The 18,928-nt window shown below is 39.9% G+C and overlaps 1 long non-coding RNA gene across 2 annotated transcripts in view; it reads left to right on the top strand.

Moving 5' to 3' along the window:
* The first annotated feature begins 280 nt into the window (after positions 1–280).
* Positions 281–18,928, top strand: part of LOC138146945 (uncharacterized) — a 30,298-nt gene continuing 11,650 nt past the window's right edge. Inside the window, exons 1-2 of one of the 2 annotated variants that reach the window (XR_011164667.1) lie at positions 283–677; positions 1,371–1,501. This is a non-coding gene — a long non-coding RNA (uncharacterized lncRNA). Of the gene's footprint in view, positions 678–1,370; positions 1,502–18,928 lie in introns of both variants that reach the window. The other variant, XR_011164668.1, reaches the window with a different exon arrangement.

Raw genomic sequence — 18,928 nt, 5'->3', positions numbered from 1 at the left:
CAATACAAAAAAGTGTTGTTATTGCTGTTGTTGTTATTTTTAAAATCCTAGGGGTAATGGGGAGTCACTGAAACTTCATGAACAGAGGAGTGGCATGGTCAGACCTAAGCTCTAAGACTATCAAGCTGGCAACTGTATAGAAGATGGATTAGATAAAGGAGAAACTAGAAGCAGGGAAAATGAGTATTTCCACAAATACTTTTGTCATCCTCCCTCAGAACTCTGTCTCCCTCCCATCTCCATCAGCTCCCATATTTCTGTTGATGGCATAATCATCTTCCCAGTCACCCAGATTCCTAACCTTGGAGTCATCTTTAGTAAGCTGTGAAATAGCAGCACCTACTTTGTATCCCCTGCGTCTATCTGACATGATCACTGGCACGTAGTAGGCATTCATCAAATGACTGTTGAATTGAATTAGAGTGAGTCTTAAACTTTTCCCTCTCCCTATCTTTACTCTCAAGCAACAATATCCAGAGAATAAGGCAAGACCATCCCCAAAGCATCATAGTGAAGTAAAGATCGTTTCAGCCTTGGAATTTTCTTCTCAGTAGCCTCTGCTTCTGACAGCATCTCCCAGAAGGTGCTACATTTAAGGGAGATGCCCAGGCCAGTCATCTCTTCATTTCCTACACTGCTGGACTTTTTTGGACTTTCCCATCATGCCCCAATGCCAGGTACTTTTCCCTCTCTGTCTTTTCCCTTTGTGTATTGTCTTCTCCCCACCCCACCCCCTTCTTGTATTGTAAATTCTTTGGGACTTTTTGCCTTTTTTTGTATCCCCAGTGTTTAGCATAGTACCTGGCACATAGTAGGTGCTCAATAAATATATTAATTGTTTGACAGGCAGTGGGAATAGAAAGAACAGGATGGATGGGGAAGCTGTTAATGAGAACAAATGTAAGAAGCAGGCAATGGATTGGATGTCATTGATGAGGGACAAGGAAAGTAAAAAAAAAATGGCTTTGAAGTTTTGAGTTTAAATCCTTGAAAGAATTATGGGGCTAATTTTAAAATAGGGAAGTCAGAAGAAAATGCAGGTTCCTAACTCAGATTCATATTTAGTCTTTGTATTATCTAAGATTTGAGGCAGAAAGAAATCACTGTCTTCTATTATGTAACATAACAAAATTCCCCCAAGTCCCACCAATATCTTCAATTTGCTTTTTTCCCTCTACATAGTCACATTATTTTTGCTTTGAGGAAATGTGACAGTGCTCCCCCACTCCCAATTCTCTTAAAAAGATGTCACTGAGGAGTTGTTGATCTTTAGAACAGAAACCACACTGGGAGTTCCCTACCTCTGATAAAATCAAAAATTCGGATTTAAATTTTAAAAATACACATAATTCCAATGTGACATTTTTCAGAGTCACCCTAAATTCTGATGTTTGATGGGGCAGGGGAAGGATGGAGAATGAAGACTCTTCTTTTGAAATATAAAGAGCCCTGATATTTCTGTAGTCTCGTGTAATACTGCTCACCAAGAATTCTGGGGAGGGTAAGTAGTCCTTTGTGAGGAACTTGGAAGGAAAAAAATATAAAAAAGAGGAAAAATCATTAGGCTAAGAAATGTACCAAATTGATCTCCATGATAAAACAGAAACTAAATATTAACACAGCCCACAGAAATTCCTTTTGGGCTTGGCACATCTAAATTACTTCATGAATTTTTAAACTAAATCCCCCCTGGTCAACAGCAACTAATGATACTCTACATATAGTGACACCCCTGACAGATACAGCAATTAGCCTACACCCCAAAATGTAAATAGCAAGGTAATATTTCATCTGATGTTTAAAGTGAGTAGAGGGATGTTGGGGTAGGAATCCCTGAGGCAAATGTGCTGTTCCTTATTATACTTTTCCATACAAGACAACCAACGCAGCCTGGTGCAATGGAAAGAACACTGAATAGGGGAATCAGAGGATCTGTGTTTGAATCCGAGCCCCTGCCCATGTGATCTTGCCCAAATCATCAACATGCTTGGTATTCTGATTCCAAAAGTGCAAGATAAAGAGGTTGGGCTCTCGGATCCTGTGTCTGGTCCCACCTTTTGGGTCAGTCAAGCATTGTGTATAGGTCAGGCACACAATTTGATTCAATTTAATTCAACAAAAATGTACTCATTCCATCCAATTCAATAAGTTTTTATTGAATGTCTGCCATATATAGGTTACTGTCCTAGGTGCTGGGGAAACAAAGATAAAGATGAAAAATAGACCCTGCTTAAAAGAAACTTAGTTTTTATGGGGATATGACATTTGAGGAGGGAAAGGATACTAACAGCTGGGGAAAGGAAGGAAAGAAAGAAATAAGGAAGGGAAGAAAGAAAAGAGGAAGGGAGGAAAGAAAGGAAGGAAAGAAAGAAAAAAGGAAGGAAAGAAAAGAATGGAGAGAAGACAAGTCATAAGACCTCTGAAACAAGTATGTCCTTGGGGAGAAGGAAATGACCTTAGTGAGAAGCTTCTGGAAATCAGTAAATTCTATTGAATTCAACATCTATTAAGTTCCTACTTCTTACAAGATACCTTAAATAAATCAACTCATGATTGATCAATTTCCTTTGGAGTGTACTTTGCCTGAATCCTCCTGCCACTTGCCTCTGTGTGCCCCTATTATGCTTTCCCCTTTTAACATTCTTGTGCCAGTTAAGTGGCATAATGGATGGGGTGTTGGGCCTGGAGTCAGGAAGACCTGAATTCAAGCCCAGCCCTCAGACATTTACTAAATGTACGAATTTGAGCACATACTTCTTTGTCCGTTTTCTTAACCATAAAATGGATATAATAATAGCACCTACCTTACAGGGTTATTGTTAGAATCAAATGAGAATATTTTTATTGTGCATAGCACTATGCCTGACACAAATACGTGTTTAATCAATGCTTATTTTTCTCCCTCCTCTCTTGCATAACCTTATAGATCTTTGCTCTGTGGCAAACAGATGTTGTATTCCCTTTAACAACCTTATTAGGTATGTGGTATTATTTGTCCTTTGGTTTTTTAAGATTTAAAATTTTTTTTTTTTGCTTTTTGGAGGGAAGGAGGTAGAGCAATTGGGGTTAAGTGATTTGACCAAGGTTGCACAGCTAGTTTTTGTGTTAAGTGTCTGAGGCAGGATTTGAACTCAGGTCCTCCTGATTCCAGGGCTGGTGCTCTATTCACTGTGCCACCTAGCCACCCCTGTTTTGTTTTTGAAGAAGACCAATGACATTACAAGGTGATGGGGAATGCAGGAACTAGATTTAAGTGAGTCATAGAGTCCTCACTCTCTCTTCCAGAATTATCAAAGTCCAGTGGTAAAGACAAAGTCAGGATGGCTGGTGATGGCCTGGGATGCAGTGGGTGACCTTGGTGTCTTCCATATCTGACCAAGTTCCAAGTGCTCCACTCCAAAATGCTCCAAGAACATGCTTCAACTGTCTTCATTGCCTTTGGAACAAATTGTTCTTATCCACCCATTTCACCAGGAAAAGTTTTCACATGTTTGGAGTAGACACCCTCCTCACTCCCCAGTGGGTTCCCATCAGTTACCCTCAACCAGTTTTTGCCAGTCTGCAGAGATGGTTTACTGGGGTGTGGTCACTGCACATGCTACAGCTTCCTGGAGCCACAAGTGAGAGCCAGGTAGACACCAAAGGTGGAAAGCAGCCCTGAAAAGGGCTTCACACTAGAGTCAATTGTGTTCCACGAGCATCCTATAAGCCCCATAAGGTAGGTACAGTAGGTCTTATTATCCACCCACAATGGGTGATGATGAATGTGCTGGGTAAAGGTAAAGGTGGAGTTAAAGATTGCTCTAAGGTATTTAGTCTGTGTAACTGGGAAAATGGTGGCACCATTAAAAAGAAATAGGAAGTCACAGAGGGGATCTGGCTTTAAAGGAACAGATAACAAGATCTGTTTAGACACAGGTAGTCTGTGGTCCTGGAAGGATGTCGAGGTAGAAATAATTGATAGGCAGTTGATAGAGTTGAAGACCACTAGTCACTCCGTTTTGCAGACTTGGGGTCATATTTGACCCTTTACTCTTCCTCATTCTCCTTAAGGAAGAGAAACCAATTAGGAAGTGATTAGGGCTGAAACTAGGGTGATGGCTATGTGAGTAGAGAGGAGGCCACACATGAGAGATATTGTAAAGATATTAGTGTGGCAGAATAGAAAGTATATGGACTTTGGAGCTGGGTTCAAATCCTGGTTCTGTTATTTATCATCAAGGTGACACTGGACTAATCCCTTAATCATTCTCATACTTAATTTCCTTATCTGTACAATGAGGGAGCTAGACTCCATAGCCTTCACGGTCCCTTTCAGCTCTAAATTAATGATCCTATGTGTTAGGTATAGGCAGAGATATACGGGTATATTGGTAAATGTTTAACAGGTGTCTTTCCAGAAAAAAAAATGTATACATAACATATTTTAAATTTTAATTTGCATTAGCACTTTCATCATCACTTCCTTGTGTCTAGACAATCAACAAGACAATAAATCAAGCCTTGATTTATGCTGTTACTGAAAATTTAACAATCAGCTCTCACTAGGCGGTATGAGCTGGTTCTAGCACAGCCTTAGGCCTAGGCCTGCGTCAGACCAGTACCCTATTGGTTCAGATACAACACTGGAATAAAACGAAGCTCTAACAGGTCACTCAGCAGTTGACAAAAGGAAGTTTACCCTAGCCATCACATAGGAAGGATATTCAACAAGGCTACTGTATCACTCAACTTGAACAGAGAGTCCCCTTCTCCTCCATAAGGAAATGTCTGTGGGCAGGACAGATTGTGGTTCCTGCTTGGATTTGGAGCATCCGTCAGATCTGAAGACCCCAGTCTGTTCACATGGGTGGCCCTTTTTAATGCCCTTAGGTGACCAGGAAGTCACATCAATTTGGCTACTAGGAAGATGTGTTAAGGGTTAGTTTAATCCATGAGGTGGAGAAGAGAGTAATTCTGGTAGATAGAGGTCCTATCACATGTTGAAATAGAAAGAATGAATGAATAGAATTTCAGCATTTTAGGGAAATTCTTTCCATTTTACCCAGAACCACTCTTTGTAGGTGGGATGGCCAATGCACTGTTCTGTTCTTACAGGACTCTATTCTTCCCACCAGTTCAACCCTGAAATAGTGGGGTGATTCTTTACATGATGACAACAAATGAAAGCAGGAGGATTTTTACTCAATTTGTCCATAACAAACTTGCCATGAGACTTTCACAAAAGCACCGAGACTCCTGAACAGTGATCAAATGATAATGATTTCATTTGGATTTTAATTAAGAACTGAGGAAGAAAGGATTTTCTTTCATATTGCCTATCTCTAGAGACATTACTTCAGTGTCTATTTCCCTGCCTTCGTGAGATGGATTGATATTCTCCAAGACTTACCAACTATATTATGTTTTGACAGACCATCATACTCGTGTGGTTTGTCATAACCTACTCAGCCTCAGTAATTTCTATATTGTTGCTGTTGTTCAGTTGTTTTTAGTTGTATCTGACTCTGTGATCCCATTTGGGGTTTTCTTGGCAGAGATACTGGAATGATTTCTCATTTCCTTTTACGGCTCATTTTAAAGATGAAAAACTGATGCAAAAAGGGTTTAGTGACTTGCCCAGGGTCACATAGCTAGGAAGGGTCTTGAGGCCAGATTTGGACTCAGGAAGATGAGTCTTCCTGACTCCAGGGCCTACACTCTACCTCTACCTGCTGTGCACCTAGCTTCCCAATTTCTACATAGAGGACCAAACGTGGATGTGCCAATGCTGTCAATAGAGGAAGAAACCAGCCAAATCATTTTCTTACATGTAGCAGCTCATTGCATTCTACCCTACTTGGCCACGAATATATTAGTCTTTCACAATAAGAGGTAATGTGCTGGGAATACCATGTTTCATCTGTTTCAATTTTCCATTAAGGCAATAAACTTTAAAAAAAATCCTAAATGCAGAAAAAGACTTTCTTTTCTACTCCTAGGCTGGCAACAAGTGAAGAGTGAACTCTTTCAATGAGCCTCATCAATGGATGTATTATTGTAGGACACATTCCTCTTATTTCCTGAAGGGCCTTTCTATCTGCCAGTCTTCCTGCCTATATTAAATAGTCAATGAGTCCCACTATGTTTCATGTTGTTTGACCACAACGCCTTCCAAAAATGTTTAGCTTCAAAATACCTTTAGGCAAACTGACAAAGATGTTTCTGAATGCATGGAAGGAAAATACAGTCATTTAGGTCATCAGAACTGGGTGTGTATCACCATTTAGAGAATGAGTTTGAATACTTCTTTATAGCTAGCACTTCTTTATAGCTAACATGCTTGGAGAAAAATATAAGGTGAGTTTGAGAAAACCAAAATATACAACAGTATAAAAAGGCTTCATGTGTCAGAAGGAACCCAGGACACCGGGAAGCTTGGACAGCAAACTGTTAAGTTGAAACTAGGAACATTAGCTTCTTTGTATTAAAGGGATCAATGAGAGGTTTGTCACCAGACCATTTCTTCTGTGGGGCTACTATGAAAAAACAGCTCTGGCTCAACATATGGGCATGTGTAACCATCTCTTGAAAATCAATTCAGTCAGAGAAGTGATACATTTTCCTTACCACTGGCTGGAAAGCTGAGAGAACTAGAATCCAGAATGGAATTTTTTTATAACATAAAATTCTGTATCTCTACCATCCCATGTGGTCTGGGTCAGGAGTAGGGCCTGGATATGAGTGGGTATCCTCCTACTTGGTTGGGAAATTTAGGATTTGGGGGGGGGTGAAGCATTGTCCAAGATAAACAAGCAAACAAAAACAACCAGAAACTTGTCCGTAATGCAAAATGAAATCCTTAAATTTGTATGGCCATAAATACAGTGGCAACAATGTACAAAGGGCAGTAGCAGAGCTGTGGGAAGCAGAGAATCAGGAAAGGAGGAAGATAAATGTAGAGGAGATCGAATCAGGGATTTAGAGCATAAATTGCCAGGAGGTAATTTGCTTCACTTAGCAGCTGGAGTGTATCGTGGCCTTCTAAGCTAGGGAATAAGGGCGTGGAAAGTGCCTCTCCTTCTTTTCTAATGTGAGGCAGCTGTTTTGGTACCAAAGCATCGTTTTGTTCACCAATTAGAAATTTTCACCTTGAAAGCACACAATTTAACCAAATTGATGTTGAAAGAATTTGCTACTTGGGAATGCAAATTTTAGAAAAATTAGAAAACTGAACACTTACGTTGTTGTTGTTTTTAAATTAGCTACACAAGAACATGATGAGGGAAAATTGGTTGATTTTCATGTGGAAAAGCCTGGAGATTTTAGTCAACAGCAAACTTAATATGGGTCAATAGTATCATATGGTTAAAAAATAACCCTTATACCCTCTCTTTCTTTTTTTCTTTCTCCTTCCTCTCTTCCTTCCATCTTTCTTTCCTTCCTTTCTATCTCTCTCTTTCTCATTTTCTGTCTTTCTTTTTCATTGTTCTTTCCATCCTTTCTTGCTTTTTCTTTTCTCTCTTCCTCTTTCTTTCTTCTTCTTCTCCTTTTCTCCTCTCTCACTCTCTCACTCTCTCTCTGTGTCTGTCTCTCTGTCTCTGTCTCTCTCTCTGTCTCTCTGTCTCTCTCTGTCTCTCTCTCTCAAAAACTACCAATACAAGATTCCTCAGTTCTCAATGACAGTTGCAATACCTTTTAAGGAAAATTCATCTCATTTGCATGGAAACTAGGGAGATTTAGGATTTTGTTCATACCATACTTGATCCTTCTGATTTGTAAGCTGACTCTATCCATTTTATCATGCTGCATGTAACTTCTCCTAGATTTTGTTAATATAAGTATTTTGTCCATTCTGCTGACGTCCTACTATGCTATCTCAATGTGACATGGAGAGGACCCTGGGTTCTCAACGAGTGTGCCAGGGGTCTTGAGCATAGGTGAGCTGACAGATTGCATATCTGTCCTCTAAGGACTAGAGACTCATCACTAATTGTTCATAAAGAGAAAAATTTTTCAGCCACAATGACTCTTAAAGGTCATCCCCCAAATCAGAGTTTGCAGTCCACCTTAGCAGATGGAATAACTGAACCTTTGAGATCATAGATCTTTGCAGTAGTGAGCTGTAAGTGGTCAGAACAAAGGGAGTAATAACCAATCACATGCTACTCTGCGCTGGTGAAACCAAACCAACCAAGCAAGTAACAAGCATTTACTAAGCACCTATTATATTCCAGGCTCTGTGCTAAGAATTGGGGATAAAAATACAAAACCAAATCACCTCAGCCTTCAAGGATCTCATATTCTTAATTTAATATAAATTAAATATATACACATAACTGTGTCGAAAATATATACAAAATAAATACAAGGGAATATGGGGGAGATACTAGGGAGGATCACAGTGGTGTGATGGCAAATGTTTACCAACCAGATTTCTTGGGGAAAATGTAGAGTTTTAAAGTTTAATCTTCATTCTCCATCATGGAAAATTAAAACTGGAAGGTGTTTTAGATATAATTTAGTCCCATTTCTTCATTGTCTCTAGTTCTAGTTCCCTGAGACCAAAGAGAACACATCTAATCCGTCGTATATATGACACCCTTCAAATAATTGAAAATAGCTGTCATATCCCTCTAAATCTTCTCTTCCCCAGTATAAACATGACTCATTCTCACCTGGGGAGGGTATGTGAGGGCATGTGTTCATGGCATCATGGAGGTGTGTGTGTGTGTGTGTGTGTGTGTGTCTGTGTGTGTCTGTGTGTGTGTAGGGGATCTCTCTGCAAGTAGCTCAAAATAGTCCTGGCATGATTACAACCAGAAAAGAAGAGAATGTGAGGAAGCAAGCCATTCCCTTTTCTCTATCTCCTGAGGTATCAACTCTTCCCAACCAATAAGGGACACCTCCTCATCTCAAAGTGTAAGCCTTTCATTGAAGAATTATACATGACCAATAGCAGGTTCCAAAAGCTTCCAAGTGGCTACTCAGAACTAGGAAAAGTTGACTCTGAGCATGCAAAATGTAATGGCCTACACTGTGCTCAAATTGACACCTTTTCTCAGGTTTGGGGTAAAGTGCAAAAAAAATTGTATGTACACGATATTTATAGGCTAAATAGAAAGTAATTTCTGAAGGAAAGAACTTGGAATAGGGTTAGGTAGGGAACAGGAGACTGGGGAAAGACTCCTATAGAAGGTCGAATTTGAACTGAGTCTTCAGAAAGACAGAGAAGCCAGGAGACAGAGTAAGGAGGAAAAGCATTACAGGTATGGGAGACAACACAGGCAAAAAGTCAGGGGATGCAGCACCATGTGTGAGTAGAGTCAGTAAACATTTATTGAGTGCCTACTATATACCAGGTACTATATGTATTAAGTGCTGGTGTCCAAAAAGAGGCAAAACACAGTTCCTGCCATCAAGAAGCTCACAATCTAATGGGGGAAACAATAATCAAGTGAATCTATACAAGGGAGCTATTTACAGGATAAATAGAAAGTCTTTAAAAGAAGGGAAGAACTAGAAATTAGGGGAGTTAAGAAAGGCTTTCTAAGGGGCGGCCAGGTGGCTCAGCGAGTAAGAGCACCGGCTCCAGTGTCGGGATGACCTGGATCAAATCTGGGCTCAGATACTCAGCACCACACCCAGAAATAACTGGCCATGTAACCTTGAGCAAGTTACTTAACCCCGATTGTTTAAAAAAAAAAAAAAGAAAGAAAGGCTTTCTGTAGAAAATGGGATTTTAGTTGGGAATCAAAGGGAGCCAGGGAAGGCAGTAGGAAGAGATGAAAAGGCAGACCATTCCAGGCTTGGGAGATAGCCAGAGAAAACATCCAACGCCAGAAAAGAACGGAAAGCAGATAATTTAGCTCGATTAGTAGACTGTGTGGCTAGAAGTAAAGTGTAAGAACACTAGAAAGCTAGGAAAGGCTGAGGTTGAAGAGGGCTTTAAAATGCAAACTTTAAATGTAAAATTAAAAATTAAATGTAAAATTTAATCCTGAGAGTTGAAGAAGCCGCTAGAATTTATTGAGTGGTGAGATGACACAATCAGACCTGTGCTTTAGAAAAATCATTTTGATATCTGAGTGTAGAATAGATTAGAGTCGGGAGAGACTCAAGGCAGGAATCATCAACTAGAATACTGTTCAAATTATTGTGTGTATGTGGTTTGGCCTTTGTTCTCAAAGAGGACCATGACAGGAAGAAGATGATGCCATGACATACAAGTAAATTGGATTTAAGTGAGGGAAGGCTGTACAAAGTCACCAGCCTCACTTTCTCCTCCAGAGTCATCCGTATCCAGTGACCAGATATAGATCAGGAAGACTAGAGATGGTCCAGGATGTAGTGGAAGACCTTGGTCTTTTTAAACTGAAAAGGATAACTCTCTTTGAGTTCTCACTTTGAGTGAGGCAACAGCCGTTCAGTGAATATATTTCTCTTTGTTACGGTTTTTGTCCTTTATTCTCAAAGGACCATGTCCTCAGAGAGATGATATCATGACTTCATCTAGGTTTGAGATTACAAGGGACTGCCCCAGAATAACAGTTCTGTGAGTGGAGAGAGGGGACATCTAGGAAGAATATTTTGAAAGTAGAAATGGCAAGATGTGTCAACAAATTGGATGTGTGGGGTGAGTGCAAGTAAAGAATTGAGTATAATAATAGCTAACACACTTGTGACAGGCACTGTGCTAAGTGCTTTACAATTACTATCTCAGCCCTGGGAAGGATGCTATTATTATCCCCATTTTACAGATAAAGAAAATGAGGCAAAGAGGGTACTTATTAGTTATATAGCTAGGCTGGATTTGAACTCAAGTCTTCCTGACTCTAGTCCCTGGGCTCAATCCACTGAGTCACTAGCTGTTCCTGATGACAGTGAGATTGTGAGCCTGGGAGGATGATGGCGCCATCAACAGTAATAAAGAAGCTGGGCCCAGGGAAGTGTTTGGGGGGAAAGATAAAGAGTTTTGTTGTGGAGTTTGATATGCCTACATGACTTCTATTTCAAAATGTCCAAGAGGCAGTTGTAATGCATTTTCATCCCAGTCACTCAGGTTCACAATCTGTCATTAGGAGCTAGGTGGCTCAGTGAATTGATCCTGGGGCTTGGAATCAGAAAGATCTGTATTCAAATCCAGCTTCAAATATTTAATTAGCTGTGTGACCCTGGGCAAGCCATTTGACCTCTGTTTCCTCATCTGAAAAAGGGGGATATCCCTCAAGGTTATTGTGAAGATAAATGAAATAGTAATGGGCCTCAGGAGAGAAAGATGGGAGATGTACAATCTGTTCTGCTCTGAGAAAAGAAAAACTGGATATAATTTCGGTAAAAAGAAACATGGTTAACTATGAACAGTGAAGAGATATATGTGTATGTATACATATATATATATATATGTGTGTGTGTATGTATTATATATTATACACCCACAAACATATCTATATGAATCATTGGCAGAGAGATGGTAAAGTGTGAATAGTGAAATGATTAACTGGTACTAACATTAGTTTCTCCAGATCTCCAAATCAAGGAAGTAGTCCATTAATGACTATTGGTGTTGGTACATGCCTGTAATAGTGAAGGGACTCAGGTAGGTGGTTTGTCTGAACTCAAGAATTCTGAGCGGTAGTATGGATAAAGGTGATCAGGCATGGCTCTGAGATGGAGTGAGTCCTAAAGGAATGGCCCAGGTTGGAAAAACAAAGCAAGTCAAAGCTTCCATGCCAGTTAGCAGGAGGAATGGGCCCTTCCAGCTTGGGTGAAATAGGAAGCCCGGATCTAACAAATCTTTCTCCTCACCCCCTCCCTACTAAAAAGAAAAGATCTGAAGAATTAAGAAGAAGCTAGACTCAACCCCTCTAGTGAATCAAATGATTTGGAAAATATTGAGTAGTTAGGAAGGTCACAACAAATTTCTGAGATTAATTTCTACAGAACTGAAAATAATCAGAATTTACCAAAGGACACTTGAAATCAGGGTTTTATAATGAAAGTATTATGTCTACAAAAGAAATCTGTATAACCCCTCTGGGCTCACTCTCCCATACTCCCCTTCTCATACCCTCCCAAAGACAGGCTAGGTCCCCAGAGGATAGATTACTACAGTTATCCCTTTCACATTGCAACTTTTCCCATCATGGTTTTGATATATCATGGGTTGGCATAAGAAATTAAATGGGAATTTGCGGGGGGGGGGAGTTTTGTGGAAGGTGAAGATAATATGCAAAGGTCAGTAGATGACACAGAACCTAAGACCCAAATGTTACAATAAGGTGCTGTAAACACCCCATAAAAGGAAAAGAAAAAGTTCAGATTTCTCTGGTATAGGAGGGTCACAAATTTTTAGAAAGATTTTCGTCATCACAGGGGTGCCACACCCCTAACCACTACAGTGTGGAAGGGACAACTATACTTCCCTCAAAGAGGTTAAAGGAAGCCTTAATGGACTAACTGAAATCACACAAATATTGGAAAAGCACAACCTAAAGTTATGCAACACAAATAAGTAGGGGAAATGAAGAAGATGGGAGATGTACAATCTGTTCTGCTCTGAGAAAGAAAAACTGGATATAATTTTGGTAAAAGAAACATGGTTAACTATGAAGAGTGAAATGTACTGCTTGCAAAGAGTCTGGGTTTGGGACTCTTCACACCATTCAATGGGAGTAGAAAGCCATATGGGGTGGGATTTAAAATACATAATGTAGCTGTCCAAAAGATATATAAGATCTGCCATAGAAGATGTATGATTGTCGATAGGAATTGGGAACAACTAAGTCGCGAGTGTATATGTCACTGAAAAGAAATGTGAAAAGGATGGATTTTTTTTAAAGGATATGTTATCTTTCCTGTATGCAACAAAAAGGTGACTATTGTGAAAAGATTTCAACTATCTTAGAACAGGGTGATAAAGCTATTGTAACCAGAATAACAGGCTAAATATGAGAGAATATCTTATGAGGAAAAAGGATTGAAAAATGAATGATGACAATTAACAATGATGATGATGATGATGATGATGATGATGATGATGATGATGATGATGAAGATGATGATGATGATAGCCGGGATTTAGAGTTCACTTCAATATTTTCAAATTGTATGTAACTATTATCTCATTTAGAAGGAGCTGGGGGCAAGGTAGATAGAGAACTGGATGTAGATTCAGGAACACCTAAGTCTGAATCCTTCCTCAGTCACTTCCTAGCCGTGTGATGCCAAGGAAGTCATTCAATTTCTCTTGGCCTTATCTGTAAAATGATCCTCACGACAAACTTGTGAGGCAGGTACTACAGATATTTTATATATAAGGAAACTGAACTTCAAATAAGTGAAACAGCTTGCCCATCTATCACAGAGTTCCCAACTGTCAGAGGTGGGAGTTGAACCCAGGTCTTCCTGGGGAAGAAAAGGCCTCTAATATTTAACCTACTAGACCAGTGAGGGCAGACTACAATCTTCAAGATGAATTGATGGGATGTCTATAACCTGGTTTACATCTGCAAGAAAGATGAGTAGAAAATAGCCTTTCAGAAACAAGAAGGGCAATTCTGCCTACTACATTTTAATAGATTCAGAAATGCTATCTTCCAAAGCAAAATAAATTGAGGTGTTGTAGTATATTTAAATAGCATTCTTGTCTTCTCACATGACTCTAAAAAAGCATATCCAGTTAGTCAGATCAGTATTAAACTATTTCCAAGGTCACCATCTATTTGTCAAACTGGAAACGTGTGAGTTCAGCCAGAATGGGTTAGAGTTTTAGCACTCTGCTATAGGTAGAGAGTTGGTATGAAATACTGGAAAATAGAAGGGGTCTTCACGTGGGAACCACCAACCAGCTTCAAAGAGATAAGGTGATTTTAATGTAGTACTATAGATTTTTCACAGGTTTCTCTTACCTCATTCCTTCCCCCTCCACAGACTTTTTAGTACCCCCCCCCCCAAGCATTTCTGGTGATTACTCACTTCAGAGGAAAACTTCTAAGATCTAAAGACCTTTTGCCACTACCCTCTTCATGGCCAACCCAGATCCACATTAGATTTTCATGATAGACATAGATGTTCCCACTCTTGCATTAACAATGTAGTGTGGAAAACAGCACAACTGAACCATGAGAGAAGGTGTGGCCAATTCACCAGGAAAATACACAGGTATTTTCACTTACACTAAGGCACCTGGAAACCAGCATATTTGAATGGAAGAAGCAATGGGATTATTACTGATGAATTTGAGACTTGCCTCACAACCCTGATAAATGAAAAAAGAGGCAGGGGCAGCCAGGTAACACAGCAAGTAAGAGCACCGGCTCCAGTGTCAGGATGACCTGGATCAAATCCGGGCTCAGATACTCAGCACCACACCCAGAAATAACTGGCCGATTACTTTAAAATAAATAAATAAATAAGAGGCAAAAGGAAAGAATCAATTAATAACAGCTAGCATTTCTAATTGCTAGTGTGTATACATGTACACATAAACATATATACACATAATATACTTCGCCACTCCCCCAGGGTTCTCTAGTACCCTTGAGGGGAGTTCAGGGGCATCTAGGTTCTGTGCAAATGTCTACAGCCTCTACCGATAGTGTTCCCCCAAGACTAGGCATAGTCCCTTGTGTCATCAGTTCCATTTAATCACTGTGAGACCAACTTTTACAAAGAAATATTTGCTTCAAAGGCATAATCACAAAAGTATACAAGCTTAGCCCCCAATACATAGGGCTTAATCCTCTTTCCTCTTTGTACCAACCACCTCAGTCTTTGGGAAGGGGAAAGGGATTAGGGTCATAGTCTAATTCAGTTCCTATAGAGAACAGTTCCAGTTCTAAGGCCAAAACCCAACCTGGGGTTGAGTCCCAGGCTTCCTTGCTTTTCTGTGCTTCTCTGATGAGCTGTCTGGCTGCACTATCCTGCCTGGAATCCTGGTTCCAAGGTCACCATGGCTCAAACTCTTAGTCCAGTGAGTACAGTGGAGATCATTATAAGATACCTGAATCTGGGAAGGACAAACAGCACAGAACAAACATAAGCAAACCAAGGCCCATTTGTCATTGCCAAGTTTAAAAAGAGAATGTTTGAAAGAAGTCCTTCCCCTCAGTTAAGAACACCTGAGCTAGGGGTGAACTATGATCTTCAACCTCTGGATAATCTGTTAGGCAATCTGGGCGTGGCCAGGAAAAGCCCCATTACATATGCAATGGCCTAACATGGAGGCACTCTCTATCTTCCCTGTCATGTAGGTGAAGGTAGCCTCCTTTGATTGGTTTTGTAGCTGGAAAGGCTATGTATGCATAGTGTGTGTGTATGTATGTGTATACATATATATGCATGCACACACATATAATATGCATACACATATATGTATGTATACATACACATAAATAGCTATAACATGCACACAAATATATAACATACATATATTTGGCATATATACATATATGTTTTTATAGATGTAGACAGTTATTTACATGTTTTCTCTTCCATTTGAATATGATTTAGTTGAAGGAAGGGCCCTTGTTTTTTGACTTTTATTGTATCTCCAGCACTTAACACATTTCTTGGCACATAGGAAGCACTTAATAAATTCTTTTTTTTTTTTTTAAAGCAATCGGGGTTAAGTAACTTGCTCAAGGTTACACAACCAGTTATTATTTCTGGGTGTGGTGCTGAGTATCCGAGCCCGGATTTGATCCAGGTCATCCCGACACTGGAGCCGGTGCTCTTACTAGCTGAGCCACCTGGCCGCCCCTAAGCAATTGGGGTGAAGTAACTTGCTCAAGGTTACACGGCCAGGTGTTTCTGGGTGGGTGCTAAGTGTCTGAGCCCGGGATTCGATCTCCAGGTCTTCTCAACACTGGAGCCGGTGCTCTTACTCGCTGTGCTACCTGGCCGCCCCTCACTTAATAAATTCTTGTTGACTGACTTGTGGTCTCATGGCTTCAGATGTCTCTACAGACATCTGAAGATTGCCTAAGTATACCAGATCTTTGGCTGCTGTGTTCAGAGGTATGGGGGTTGGGAGAGAATGTATAATGGCACAATGAAACAAGGAGAATTCACTGAGCTATTTTTAAAGAGGAGGAGTTATTGGAAACTGGAGGTCATTAATAATGTTAAATGCTGGTTACAGAATTTCTGCAGGAATATTATTGCAAAGGTGAGCAGGAATAGCAAAGGGAACGATATACAAAGCACAGCAATGTATTATAAAGGGGCAGAAAATAGCTGACTGGTAAATTTTAAAGAAATTATGAAGTGTTTTAAGGATCATGGTAGAAGGGGTTTTTATTATGTCTGAATCAAGAAAAAGGTTTTAATTAGACAATAGTGATGAACTAGGAAATTCCAGAGAAGGACAACAAGGGCCATGACATTATGCCATAGGAGCATGCATTGAAAGGACTGGGAACACTTTGTGAGGAGGGACATACCTGTCTTAAAGTGTCTGAAGGACTGTCATACAGCAGAGGAATGAGATTTGTCCTCATTGGCCCCAGAGGACATAATTAGGTGGCTGATTTAGGTTTAATGAAGAAAAAATTCCTAACAATTAGAGCTCTCCAAAAATGGAGTAGGAGACCCTGGGAGGTAGTGGCTTCCCCTTTCCTTGAGGTCTTCAAACAAATTTCTGGATGATTGCTTTGGGGGTATAATGCAGAGCAGATTCTTGGTGAGATATGAGTTGGACTAGCCAGTTACTCACGTTCTTTCCATTTCTGAAAAGTTATGGTTTTCCTTTTAAGCCCCTGCAAAAAACATAGTCTATTATGAAAACTACTGAAGCATGTGAGGCTATCAGGAACAATGGGATTCAGACTCCAATACTCTGGTAAAGGAAGAAAGGCACTAACATGATGGGAGAATCAAGCCCAGAAGAGCCATGATAGCCACTTCCTATACAGGGGTATATAGAGTCTCTCATAAGAAATACAAATCAAATTTGAGAGAAGTACAGTGTAAAACTAGAGAGGGGATAGCATCATACAATCTGAGGACGTTTATGGCTTATGTAAATGACATCACTCTGGTCATTAGAGAAGAGAGTCTGCCAGTATTTAAAATGTAAAGTGTTTTCCCATGAACTAGGGCAAGTATCAACATAAGCAAGACCAGAGCCATGAAGATGGGAGACAAAGGGAATCACCATAGTATTGAGCCACAAAAGTGAAGGATCAGTCAGAGAGAATTATTCTCTTTTTAAAATATTATTTTATTTTTCCCAATTATATATTAAACAATTTTTAACATTCCTTTTTAAAAATTTTGAGTTCCAAATTCTTTCTCTCCTTCCTTCCCCTCCTCCCTCCCTGAGATAGTAAGCAATTGCATATAGGTTATATGTGTTCAATCCTGTAAAACATTTCCATATTAGTCATGTTATGAAAGAAAACACAGACCAAAAAAACCCCACAAGAAAAATAAAGTGAAAAACAGTATGTTTTGATTTGCATTCAGATGCCATCAGTTCTATCTCTGGAGGCGGGTAGCATTTTTCATCATGAGTCCTTTGGAATTGTCTTGGATCATTGTATTGCTGAGAATAGCTAAGTCATTCACACTTGATCATTGCACAACATTGCTATTACTGTGTACAATGTAGAGAATTCTTTTGAAAGAAAATTATTTCTTATGGGCTTCACTCAAAGAACCCCCACAATTAACTAAGAGGTGTAATGGACAGAGGGTTGGACCTGAAGTCAGGAAGACCTGAGTTCAAAATCCAGCCTCAGACACTTACTAGTTGTATGACATTGGGCAAGTCTATTTGTTGATTGTTTCCTCAATTGAAAAAGGAGGATCATGATAGCACTGACCTCACAGGATTGTTGTGAGGATCAAATGAGATCAAGTGCATAGCAGTGTCTGGCATATAGTAGGTGCTCAATAAATGCTTGTTCTCTTTTGCTTTACTTCTATCCGGTGGACAGCAACTTTGTTATTGTTGGGTAAGTGGGAGAAAGATTGCCAGCTTTGTCCAACTTCATTCTTATTCCTGGATATTTACATGAATCACAATAGGCATCAAGATTGTGGAAAGGAATTGAAAGGAATTTTCCAAGTCTAAATAAAAATAGGAGACCAAACTCCCAGAATGACAAAATATCAGAGTTGGAAAGGATGTCAATGGCAACTCGGTCCACTTTATACCTGAAAAATAGACCCCGCTATGAGCCAATAAATTGCCATCCAACCTTTACATGGAGTCCTCCAGTGAGAGGGAACCCACTACCTCTCAAACCATCCCATTGCACTTTTGGAATGCTCTAGTTGTTAGGAAGTTGTTCCTTCCTTTAAGTCTAAATTTGCATCTTCCATCCAAGGCTCCTTCTTCCACCCTTTGGTAACAAATCAATCAGTAAGAATTAAGTACTTTTTATGGTCCTAACTATGGCGGATATAAAGAAGGAGCGAGAGCAGTCCCTGCCCTCCAGGTTCTTGCATTTTAATAGTGGAGATGGCACATATGTAAATTGGCACATACAAAATGAATATGGATTAGATGGGTGGTGACCTTATAGAAGAAGAGCTTAGTGAGGGGGGCAGGGTAAATGGGAATGGGAAAAGGCAATGGAAACTCAATCTTAAAAGAAAGCCAGGAATACCAGAAGGCAAAAGAAAGGAGAAAGGGAATGCCAGGCATGAAGGATAATCAGGGAAAAAGCAAGGAAATGGGAGATGGGACATTGGAAATGAAGAAGAGAAAGCAGGACAGTAATGTAAGGTTATAGAGTACATGGAGGAAAGTAATGTGTTAAAAGACTGGAACAATAGCCTTGAATGCCAGAGCAGACTCTATTTTGTCCTAGAGGTTACAAGTCATCAGAGTTTATTGAATAGAGAGGTGATATGGTCAGACCTACACTTTAGGAAGACCACTCTGGAAGTTGTGTGAAGAATGGATTGAAGTATAGAGAGACAACCTGAGATCAAATGC

Source organism: Petaurus breviceps, unplaced genomic scaffold (assembly GCF_028583685.1).
Source record: "Petaurus breviceps papuanus isolate PSGF00001 unplaced genomic scaffold, PetGlider_PUasm1.0 90775, whole genome shotgun sequence".
In the NCBI taxonomy this organism is placed as follows: domain Eukaryota; kingdom Metazoa; phylum Chordata; class Mammalia; order Diprotodontia; family Petauridae; genus Petaurus; species Petaurus breviceps.
Note: the sequence above shows the minus strand (reverse complement) of the source record. Positions and strands in the feature narration are given on the sequence as shown.